The sequence below is a fragment of the Euphorbia lathyris genome, chromosome 4 (assembly GCF_963576675.1).
Source record: "Euphorbia lathyris chromosome 4, ddEupLath1.1, whole genome shotgun sequence".
Taxonomy (NCBI): Eukaryota; Viridiplantae; Streptophyta; class Magnoliopsida; order Malpighiales; family Euphorbiaceae; genus Euphorbia; species Euphorbia lathyris.
Window position 1 is genome coordinate 89,188,599 of NC_088913.1, and position 12,997 is coordinate 89,201,595.

Genomic DNA, 12,997 nt, shown 5'->3' on the forward strand with positions numbered 1-12,997 from the left:
TTGCAATAGTCTCGTCCGCGTATTTCCTCTTTGGATGGTATCACATGTCTAGGAGGCAGCGTGATGAATTGTTCCTTTAGCAGGTAGTCGAAGATTTCTTCCGTCTTTGAGACGTCGAAAGTGTACTGAGCGGTTGGACTCCTGTTGACTACGTCTGGTGTCTTAGGATTCTTTAACAAACTGGGGCACATCCGAGATCCGGTGTTTGCTAAATCGGCAATAGCTACCTCATGTGTTTGCATATTTTCTTGATAGGTCCCCATAGTGCTCTTTTTCCGCCAATGATCCTCCTTCATCAACTCTTCGTACTCAAATACTTTAGCTACCAACTCATAATAATCATGGAAGTCGATCCCTTGGAATTTCTTTCGATTTTCGAATTCCAAGCCTCATTGAGCAATTTTTACAAATTCGACTTCGGGAATGTTGATTCGACATCGATGTCGCATCTTTTTAAATCTATTAATGAAATTTTCGACCGGTTCCCCATGTCGCTGCACTACATGGGAAAGTTCTGCCACACAAACCTCGGGCTCCGTTCGGTAGAATTGGTGATGGAAAAGCCTTTCCATTTGTCCCCATCCATGAATGGACCCGGATGGCAAAGTGGTGTACCAAGAGAACGTTGGTCCTGTTAATGATCCTGGGAATAAGCGTAAGTGCAACATGTCGAAGTTCATAGCCATGCTCAAACCACTGCATTGAAAGGTGAAGCGTGCCACATGCTCTATGGTGGATTGCCCTTCCTCTCCTGAAAACAAGGTGAAATCAGGGACTCTAAAGTTGTGAGGTAAGGGATATAGTTGATCATACTGCTGTGGATATGGTTTTTGGAACTCAGGTCGGTACACCTCCCTTATGGCTGGCCCATAAATCTCTTGGACGATGTTTCTTATGCGTTGGGCTTCTCCCAAGTTGTTGGCGGGCTCCATGCGTGTGTGCATCGTCCGTTGTGGGTGAAAGCTGGTTCCTCTCCCATTGTCCCCCACATTACGAGCATAGCTTTCCTCGTAATGTTCGGTATGGTTACTAGGTCCTGTATGAGACCTGAACTGTTGTTGTGGTGGTGGGACCTGAACGGGTTCTGGGCTGATCCTATCGCCGCGCTCATTGAACCTGAGACTCTCTTCTCGGACGGGTGGCGGGATGTACCTTTCGCCGGCGCCTGAGATCGGCGTTCCTTTTCCGTTGTCTGGTCCTTGAGATGTTTACTTTTGTGAGAACAGCTCGGCACATTTTTTCGGGATTTTGTCGATTTCTCCGGTTAAATCGACAATCCTCTCCTCGAGAGCCGGAACCTTGTTGGAATTGTTTACCGCCTCATTGCTAGTCTTGAATAGGGTCTCATTGATAGTTTGCATTGCGTTGCATATAACCTCATGATTCTCTTTCATGGTTTGTGAAAATCCCTGTAGGAATTGGCTGAATTGCTTCTCCATACTCGCTAATAGTGGTGTCATGTCGAATATGGGTGGGCCTTGAGGTGGTTGTTGGTTTGCATTGCCGCTATTGTTCACGGTCTCAGCCGTACCGCCTTCGGGCATGCCGGGTTCGTTGCTCTGATCCCGGTTCTGATTTTGACTCTCTTCAGAGTCCAATGGAATTGGATCTTTCCCGGTGTTCTTCCTAGGAGGCATCCTCCGTGAGTACTTATAAGTAAAAATGATGAAATTAAGTTAGTAATCTAATATTGAAAAAAGAAAGAACAAGAAAATAAACAAATGGAATAAAAGCAAAGCATGAAAAATAAGCGATAAAAAAAATGAGCGTGAAGAATATATACGTGGTATGAAAAACAAGTCTAAAAAAAAAAAATTTGGCTAAGCCGAATAAACAAAATAAAAGGTCCCACTGGGCGTGCCAAAAATTGTTAGCGATATTTTGTGAATATGCTAATTTCAACCTTGTCACGTGTGGTTAGGGTGCGGGCGTGCCAGAGAAATTACTTCTCAAATATTAAAATGGGTTAAGTTTATGGATTTGCACGCCAAAACTTGAATTCTAAACGAAACGATTGGCGAGGGACGCAAGGATTGAAAAAGTCCCTCTTGGGTCTCTACCGCCGTTATAGAAACTTTGTTAGATAAATTGTTTTATTTAAGCTAATGCGGGTAAATTGAAGACGAGAATATAAAGGAATTTAAAGTGCGAAATTGACACAAGATTTGGTGAAAAATTGATATTTTATTGATTGAATAATTGTTTGAAACATGAAATTGGAAATGAATTACAATTGAAAAACTTCTATACTAAACATATAGCTGATTCAATTGAAACGGAATAGCAAATCAAATACAGGGAATTGAAATGCAATAAAAATAAATTGGAATTCAACAACAAACTCGGAGCCACAATAGCTATCTCGGATTGATGTTGAATTTTGGCGTCGGCGTGAGGTCCTTGGAGAGCTGCAATCGGTCGGGCCCGTACGGTATGTGCTTGGTGCAAGGGCAAAACGTTGGTAGGCAAATGGGGCAGATTTAGACCTTAATTTCGGGAGCTTGGTTTGAGTGCTTAAGAATTCGGAATTGGGATTGCAAGTAGTATAAATTGAAGTTCAGAATGTCAAGAACAACTTTGTATAAGAAACCGGAAGCTATAACGGACTTTAAGTGGACGTAATTTGGGATTGAAAATGACTGGACGAATCTGGAAAAATCTGGGCAGAGTGACTAGAAGAATTTGGGCTGGAAAAATCAACGTGTAACTATAGTTTCTGGGCATGGAATTGGGAAATTAAATACACTGGATTGAAATTCAAAACGTCAGGAACAACTTTATCGAAGGGATCGAAGGCAAAAAAATGACTTAAAATGGACGGAATCGGGCTTTGAAAACGATTGGACGAATCTGGAAAAGTAATTTGGAAATGAAATTCTAATTTAAAATTGAGCAAAGTAACAGCTTAGGAATGCTAAATTGAATTGAGAAACTTGAAAGAAAGACTATTAGAACTTGAAATGGAGCTAAAAAGAGCTTAAAAAGGGATCGAAGCTGAGAAAAAGTGAAGAACGAAAAGGAAAAACTTGAAGAACTTGAAGAACTAGAAAAACTAGAAACTAAGAACTTAAGAACTAGAACTAGAAAACTAGAGAGGATTGAAAGGGACCTTAGGAAGGGGATTGTGTTTGTGTTGAGTGTGATTAATAAGGAAGGGGAGGGGGTCTATTTATAGTTTTTTAGAGTGGCATTTTGGTAAATAATGAGTGGCACTTTGGTAAATAATCAATGGTATTTTGGTAAATAGTCACCAACTAACTTAACCAAACCCAACTAACTCTAATTAACTAACTTAACCTCCTCAAACTGCCGTTAACTGCCTTTGGACGAGACGACACGCCCCGCGTATGCTCTGCTACGCCATGCGTGTTGGCGGACGTAGGGCCTAGTGCGCTTCGTTGATGGTCTTCACGCGTGGCGTCTCTGGTGTCGCGCCCCGCGTAAGGTTGGTACGCCCCGCGTCTTCGTGTCTCTGGTCTTGGCATGCTCTGCGAATGCGTCTTACGCACGGCGTATTGGCAAATACGTCCCGCGTGAGAAATTACGCCCCGCGTAAGGTTGGTACACCCCGCGTCTTCGTGTCTCTGATCTTGGCATGCTCCGCGAATGCGTCTTACGCACGGCGTATTGGCAAATACGTCCCGCGCGAGAAATTACGCCCCGCATAAGGTGAAGGACGCGCTGCGTGTTTGCGTTTTGACGTTGATTTCTCCGGACGCCTTGTTTACACGCTGCGTATTGAAGACACGCCCCGCGTGGTGCCGGATTTTCCCACGGGTTGAAGCTTAGCTTATACGTGTATTATTTCTAGAAAATATAAACTATATCCTAAAAACATAACCTAAGCTTTTATATACATAAAAATAATTATTTTATTTTTCTGGGCTAACACAAACATTTTTCTATGCTCTGCAAGTGTTCAGTCCAACTTAAAAGTATTTCATCTTCAAATCTATTTTGAAATCACAAAAAAAAAATGTAGAACTTATTTCTTTATAAACCAACAGATATACAACTAACATAAAATTTTACACATTTTTTTACTATGCCAAATTTGGCCAATAGTGGCCTTAAAATGAATTTTTAAAAAAAATTAGAGTTTTTTAGTATCACATTTACTTTAGAATCATATTTTTAATTTTTCAATATCATTATTTTTGGAGTTTTCTCTCTCTAAACATTATCGCTCTCTCATAAAAAATTGTCACCTAAATGACCTCAAACCTAAAATGTTGAAGAATTAAAGTTGATTAAAATATAATTTAATTCATGAAATTTTTTATCGAGGTTATTATCGACCAAATTCTGATAAAGTGAACTCAAATTCAAAACTTTGCAAACCACAGAATTACGTTTGCAAAATTTTGCAAACCACATAGTTGCGTTTGCAAAAAAAAAAAAAAACCACATAATAATTATTTATAATTAATCCGTATATATATATATCGTTCAAATTTTACAACATTAAATAAAATAAAGTTAAAAACACACACGTAAAATATCTAATGTCCTCTTATACTTATTTAAATGCATAAGGTACATTTTTCTAATCAGAATTCAGTCATTTCTCTCATAAATCTGAATCGGAAAAATTATAGCAAACACTGGATTCTTGAAAAACCATCGGACATTTTACAATATGCGTCGCTTTTCTCTAAAACAACACATGTCGAAATCTCGTTGAATTGAGAAAAAAAATATGAACTGTATATCGAAAATAGGCAATAATTTTAGGTATTTGTGGAAGTTTGTTTGAATTTATTTATAAGCTTAGATATATGTAGCAAAAATTAGTATATAGGCCTCAATAACAGTTGGCCCAACATTATAAAACCTCATTACAAAGGCATAGACTAAGAAGGCCCAACAGTATGATTTCTACTTTATGTCAAGCATAAGTATTTCTAGGTAGATGTCACGATTCGACAATACGATACGAATCCAATATGAATTAAGTAGTTTAAAAATTTGTAAATATAGTTATATAATATATTTTATTTACAAAATAAAGTATTACAATTATACATTTATATTTTAATTATAACCAAATATATTTTTTATTTAAAAAAACCGTTCTTACATATCGATAAAACATAACCCGTAAAAAACAACTCCCTAAATCGAAACAATAAATCGTATGATGGACATTTTATGTTTTTTTTTACTAATTTGACAATTTATAAGCTAAATTAATATTAAAATTCATTTTACACCATTGCAATTTTATTTTGGGATCTGTATTTTTGTCAATATATAAATGTAATTTCAAAAAAAATTAAAAGTGTTCTTGATTTTCATCAAAATTTAATAGTGTAATTTCAAATACTTTGTTTTTAGAAAAACATACTATATACATTTATTTGCAATCATTCAAACCACAAATCTCTATTTATAAATAACTTAAACCAGAGTTTTTTTTTTTTTTTCTTTGTACTTTCCCCTTTTAATTGAGTTAAAATTAACATACTAATTCAAAAGTTATTATTATATTCTTTTCTACTTTTATATACCACCTTCATAAAAGTAATAAAATTATAATTTTCTTTCGCTAATAGGACCGAAACCCTTTATATGTTTATGTAAGTCGTTGCATAGAAGAAAAATATATATTATACTCTAGATATATTATTACATGAATTTGATATAATGTAAATAGATTAAGAGTTTATTAACTAGATTTTGAGAATAATATTTAAAATTCCTTCTATAGATTTTGAGAATAATATTTAAACTTCCTTCTATACTTTTACATATATATTAATGAGTAAATTACACCAATGGTACCTGAACTTTACCCTAATTCATACTTTGGTACTTAGATTACATTTTATCTCAAAAATATACCCGAAGTAACGATGACCGGACAATTAAGTATATTTTACCGGTTAATGGCCGGTCAATACGATTTTGATGAGTAAATTACACTGATGGTACCCGAACTTTACCTGAATTAACATTTTGGTACCTAGATTTCATTTTGTCTAAAAAATATATTTCAAGTAAAGATTACTCAATATTTTAGTATATTTGACCGATTAGTGATTGATCAACCCGAGTTTGACCATTTTAAATCAAAAATTGAGACCAATCATACACTCAATTAACATAAAATTATAATATTTTCATTTAGCTCATAAATGACAATATTATAATTTTATGTTAATTGGGTGTATGGTGAGTCCCAATATTTAGTTCATGTTACCCGGTCACTAACCGATCAAATGAACTAAACATTTCAGTCACATTTATTTGTGTTACGTTTTTAGGATAAAATAAAATCTAGGTACCGAAGTGTGAATTATGGTAAAGTTCGGATACCATTAATTAATTAACTCATGAAACTCGCGTTGACCGGTCATAACCGGTAAAAATATACTAAATTGTCCGGTCATCGTTACTTCAGGTATATTTTTGGGACAAAATGTAATCTAGGTACCAAAGTGTAAACTGTGTAAAGTTCATGTACCATTAGTGTAGTTTACCCATATATTAATAGATAGTAAAATTATGTGTTCCGCCGAACACAATACAAAAATTATACAAACCCGATTAGATTGATGATTATAATATAAAATTTTCTAGAATAAATTAGTGTTACTTACTCGACACTAATTCGGTAATTGACATGATATACACATAAAAAAAATGACTTGTATAAGTTAGTGTATTTCTATAAAAATTGGTTACATATATATTATATAATAAATTAATTTAAAAAGGAAAAAGGAAGAAACTTTATTTTATGCCTTTTTATAAATATTTATCGAAGTATTTTTTTTTTTTTAAATTCCTCTTGAAGGGTTTTAATATGGGTCAGATACATGAATATTATAATAATGAAATATAAACTTATAACTAAGTTATATCACGAAACTTAATTTTTAATATGTCATTATTTTCTATATAGTATTAATTTACATCATAATTTAAAAATTCTAGACCAATTTATAAATTATAAACACTAAAAAATATATTTTAGACTCTTAATTTATAAATTCTAATCTTTAAAATATATTAAAAGTGCTGATTTTACTAGTTTGACATAATTGAAAATCATTATTTGATATAATTGTAATATAATTGTAGATAAATTTTTTTTTAAATAATTGTAGATAGTTGTTTAGAAAGTGATTTTTTTTTTTTTTTGAATTTCCCTTTAATATGTGTGACAATGGGCCATCAACCTTGATGTCGGCCCAATTAAATTCTGAAGGATAAAAGGCACTGCACAGCAGCCCAAACGACGGACCCGGCCCACTTTGATGGAAATTTCTTCTCTTAATTTTGTTTTAGGATATGAGAATTTAATTATACATCTAATTGACCTATACTACATTTTACATGTTATTTTTTCTTATTTCATATAAGAGATGTATTAGTTAAAGAAATAGGCTTGATATATCATTTGCCCTGCTCAAAAAGTTTGAAGAACATTCAAAGTGTCTCGATAGCCCCTCAACTTGTATAAAATGTTCAGTTATCCCCCTGAACTTGCGCAAAATGTAATCAATTGATCACTCGGTTGCAAAAAAAAAGTAAGTTAAATATGGAAGATATGTTAGACGCTTCTTAAAAACGGTAAAACGATCAAAGGTCGGTGTATGTGGTTCTATATTAGAGAATATTAGTTTTATAGTTGAGCAAGTAACAAGTTCATTTATAATCTATTTTTAAATTATGTAATAATATTTTAAGATGCGTGGAATATATTTTCCGTATTTAACTTACTTTTTTACAATTGAGTGATTAATTGATTATATTTTACGCAAGTTCATGAGGCTAACTGAACATTTTATTCAAGTTGATGGGGCTATTGAGACACTTTAAATGTTCAGGGACCAATCAAACTTTTTGAACAAGTCTAGTGAGCAAATGATGTATTAAGCCAAAGAAATAAAAACAAAAGGGCAATTTGTGTAAATTATCGTTTATGCTTTTTAATTTTATATTTGTTAACATGATGGTCACTTAATAATGGGTAACCCTTGTTTATAGAATTAATGAAAATGATATTTAAAAAAAACTTTAGTTGCTTAATTTTTGAACTTTATGGTTTTAAGCATAATTGTTAAAACTGCAGTGGACAAAGAAATAAAGGCCATGTTTGGGAATTGGCTGTTAGATGTTAGCTGATTACGTTAGCTGATTTGACTAGCTGTGTAGACCTATTTGGTAAAAATTAGCTGATTAATAATAGCGGTTTGTGCAAAAAGACAAATAAGGGCATTTCTTTTTTTAATTTTAGGACCTGTAATCTAAAAGTAGGGTTAAAGAAGTCCATTAATTTTAATATTGCAAAACGCTAATTGAAAAAGCTCCTAAAATGAGCCTTTTCTAAATTAGCGTTTTCATCCCAAAACTCTCTCCACCAAACACTCCAATCAGCGGTTTCAGTGGTCAAACCGCTAAAGTTGGTCAAAACCGCTTTTTTTATTCCAAAACGCTATTTACCAAATAGGACCAAAGTCAAGAATTAGAGATCCAACAGAGCTTAGCAAGGTTCAAAAAAATCGTTTGAAAATAATAGTCAGTAAAATATTAACAATATTAGTGAAACATGTAAATAATATATATCGGTCAAAATAACATTTATTGTTATGTGTCTTAGATAATTAGTACGGCTCTAGTATTTTAGAGATTTAAACATAGTTTTCATAATGTTTTTTCTTGAAGGAAAATTAAACTTGATTAATTATTGACTAGACAAAAAGAACTAAATAATAGAAAAAAAAAAAAAGATTGAAACACTTAATAATTATATTATTATCGGGGTCCCTTCTTTTTAATGAGGGATACTTAGAATCTTTTTGGCGTTGGCCTTGTAAGGATATCCACATAAAGTGGTGAGCTGGTGCTATTGACTTCGGGGATTTTAGAATCAATGTCCGCATTAGCTAATGTCATTCAGAGTTCCCTTCGAATCACGTTGTACATTTCTTCCTTCGCCATAGGGGTTTCGATTTCTTCATGTTTTCGTTAGTCTTTGGGTTACCATCGATTTTTTAAATCTTGGCCTTATAACTTTCTTTCGATTTTTGCCTGGATCTCGTGATAAGGTTAATTTGAGCTGTGTCTGAAGGTTTTCCATCATCTAGGGGGCCTAGACTCTTCAATGTGTTCTCGCTTTCGTCTTTGAGTCAACTTTTTGGGAGTTAGAGAGTATGATTTGTCATATCCTTACTGTATCTTTTGGGTGTGATCTAGAATGATGGCCTTGATGATATTGAGAGCTCAAATCTTTTCCTCGAGATCGACCTTTGAAGTTTTCCCACTAGGAATCTATAGATGAATCTCTTCTCTAGTGGAAGTTTCGGACGATGTGGTGTACGTTTGAATAAGAAACAGAGTCCTTCTATTAGAGCGTTTGTTGGCCTCCCTAAACTCCTGAAGTTCCTCCCTAAGAATTTCTATCTCAGCTGCATGCTCGACCCTCAAGATATTCATGGATTCTTGCATTGAACCGGCATTATAAATGAGGTGCTTCGTAATCTCATCTATAATTTTTCTTTGTTTCGGATCCAGGAACCCAAGCATGATTCAATGCTAATCGAATTCTAGGGTGACTTGCAGGGGTCTTAGTGGATTATCATTTCGTCTACAAGGGCTACGGGATATGAGGTGCTTAGTAATCTCATCTATAATTTTTCTTTGTTCCGGTTCTAGTGAACCCTAACATGATTCAATGCGTTATAAATGAGGTGCTTAGTAATCTCATCTATAATTTTTCTTTGTTCCGGATCGAGTGAACCCAATCATGATTCCATGCTGATCAAATTCTTAAGTGACTTGCAGAGGTCTTAATGGATTATCATTTCGTCTACAAAGGCTATAGGACACCACTACAAGTTTGATGGTGAAGGGGTGTTTAGTGATTGGGGAATCATCATGTTGTTCAGTTGAGTCATATCTTCATTTCTTTACTCCACGTTCATCGTACCAATTTTATATGCGGTAGCTAAGTTGAGCTTACAAGGGCCCTTCGAGTTTCTAAAATAATCAGAAAAAGGATCCAGGGGTGGTCAGACCGAATATACCACTGTGATGCTTAAGTAAGTGAGGAGAATGATATTGAAATTTATGCAGCATAGTTGATCAAAAGGAATGAGTCGAAGACCATTTAATGTACTATGTACCTTTTATTTATAGGATGATTAAATTGAGTGACCTAAAAGAGTTGGGGTCCATATGGAGGCATTCAATGGTGTGAGTCTATTGTCAACTTACAATGGTTGTACGACTCGGGTAGAATATACATAACCCTAGGGTCTCTCGTGATTGGTCCACATGGCCTTGATGGTTACTGTTTAGAAAGAGATACCTTATTAGATAATGTGTAATATAATTGATTATGTGATTTTTTTTTTTTTTTTTGAAAGAAATTGATTATGTGATATTAAATATACTAATTATGATTCCTACCAAAAAAAAAAATATACTAATTATGATTGATATAACAAATTAATTATTTTACTTAAAATTAATATAATAAATCGATTATACTAGTAAGTATTACTATAACAAGACCATTAATAAATTAAGATTAATGTAAGAAATCAATTATATTAACTAGTACTGTGTCCGCGTGTTGCGCGGGTCGATAAAATTTTTATATAAAAATTTAATATTTTTTACTTATATATCGTCCGTATATAATGATATTAATATTTTGCTTTAAAATAATTTAAGTTTAATGTTTTATAAACAAATAACTGTGTATAATTTCTCTGTCGAAAAGTACAAACATCGTAGAATCACTTAAATCTCGAGCTACTATCTTGAGCTCATATTTGTAGCTGTGAAAGAAAAATATATCTTTATAATTTTTCTTAATATTGAATGAGAAAACATTGTTATTTTATTATTAACTTATACATTGGAATTACAGTTCTTGGTTTTCGATCACATTCCTCACACCAAATGTATCATCATTTAGTTGTACTTTCTTTCAGAAATTTTCACATGCTAAATAGTATCATTTGAATTTGTCGTTGATAATTTTTTTATTCTAGTAGCCACTGTGAAAGTCTTTTCTTATCAAATTTTATATTTATTATATTTTATTATTTTATTTTTAATTAAACTGTATAAATGACTTTTCAATTTTGATCCAACACTAATACACGTGGAATGATTTCAATTTTTTATTATTATTATTATTATTATTATTATATATATATATATGAGTGAGATCCAGCGTGACAATGGCTTAAGTTGTGACAAGGAGTTTATTGTGTGACATAACAAAACGATGTAGTTTTGATGATAATTAAAAAGGGAATGTGACAAATTGGTAAATAAAATGAAAGAAATGATAGAGAAAATTGTTTTATTTATTTTTTTTTAAATATATTTTTCCGACATCTCTAACATCGTTTTTCGAAATTTTTTATACTATTAGACTCGTCTAAATTATACGGTCATTTTAAGATCCCTGAAGTTCAAGTAAAAAAATTTCAGGTGAACGGAATCCGGGTGGGCGTTTTCCGGCGAGACAAAAAAAGTGCCCAGAAAATTCTTAAAAAATTCTAGAAAATGTAAAACATTATTCTAAGAAACTTTAATTCTTGGGTCGAAACAGGATTTCTTACGGTTTAGTCCCAATAAAACTGTTTTCTTAATTTTATCCATTTTACATGCTTCAACAATTTTTTGGGACTATACCGTAAGAAATCCGGCTTCGACCCAAGAATTAAAGTTTCTTAGAATAATGTTTTACATTTTTTAAAATATTTTGAGAATTTTCTGGGCACTTTGTTTCTCGCCAGAACCAAACAGAACCAATCATTCAACCTGTAACAGAAGATCTCGATGATGAAATGTCTGTTCATCAAGAAAGTGGTGATCTTCCACCACCACCACCACCACCACTTTCTCATAGGAGCCGAGGCAAACCTAGAAGGCAAATAAATCAAAGGGTTGCATAAATGGAACCCCAAGTCAATCAAATGGGTGGACAAGAAGGACAAGCATCGAGACAAGTTCCTCCACAATTCCCGACAGATTTTAACTTCAATCAATTTTTATCGGGTGTTGAGATGATACAGCAAATACTGATAAGACAGGGACAAGGCATTAGTGGTTCTAGTGGTTTAGGTGCAGTGGAAAGGTTTGCTAGAATGATGCCTACCATATATGATAGTGTATCAGGAGATGCAATGGATTACTTAGATGAAGTGGAGAAAAATGCCAGATTTCTGAAAGGCAATGATTATGAAACATTTCAGATGGTAGAATACTCATTGTAGGGTGATGCAGGGGTATGGTTCAAGGACAATATTTTTCCTCAAATGAAAAATATGACTTGGGCTGGATTTAAAGAATTGTTTAAGCAAGCTTTTATCCCATTCAGTTACACTGAAGAGCAAAGGAGGAAATTTGCAACTTTTAGAAAGGCTAGCAATATGTCAGTTGCAGAATTTACACGACAATTTCTGAGATTAGGGAGATATGTTCCAGAAGTTATGGCCAATGAAATGATAAAATGTTCTACATATATTTCTGGGTTAAGAGAACCTTATACCTCTATGCATATCATGTCAGTGACTTCAGGATGCACTTTTCAGCAGTTAGTGGATGCAACCCATCATATGGAACTTGATTTTAATCAATCAAGGGAAATTCGTCACTCTATTCAGAATCCTAAGCCTAAAGATGGTGGTCAATCTTCTTCGGTTACTAGTGGTAATATGAGTAGTTTTCAGATGGGGAGCACACAACCTTTTAGATAGAGGTCAAGATTTCACAAGAAAGGGAGACATGGTCATAGACATGGCAGAGGTTTCAACCAGAGTGGCAGTGGATAGGGTTCAGTTTCAAGCCACAGCAGTTCTGGATCAGGCTATAGTTCTTGCAATATATGTGGCCGAAATCATCAGGGTCCTTGTTATACTACACCTGGTAGTTGTTTCGGATGTGGTCAGTATGGGCATATGGCTGGACAATGTCCATAGTCTGGATTTCAACCTACTTTTTCTCAGGGATCCTCATCTAATGCTGT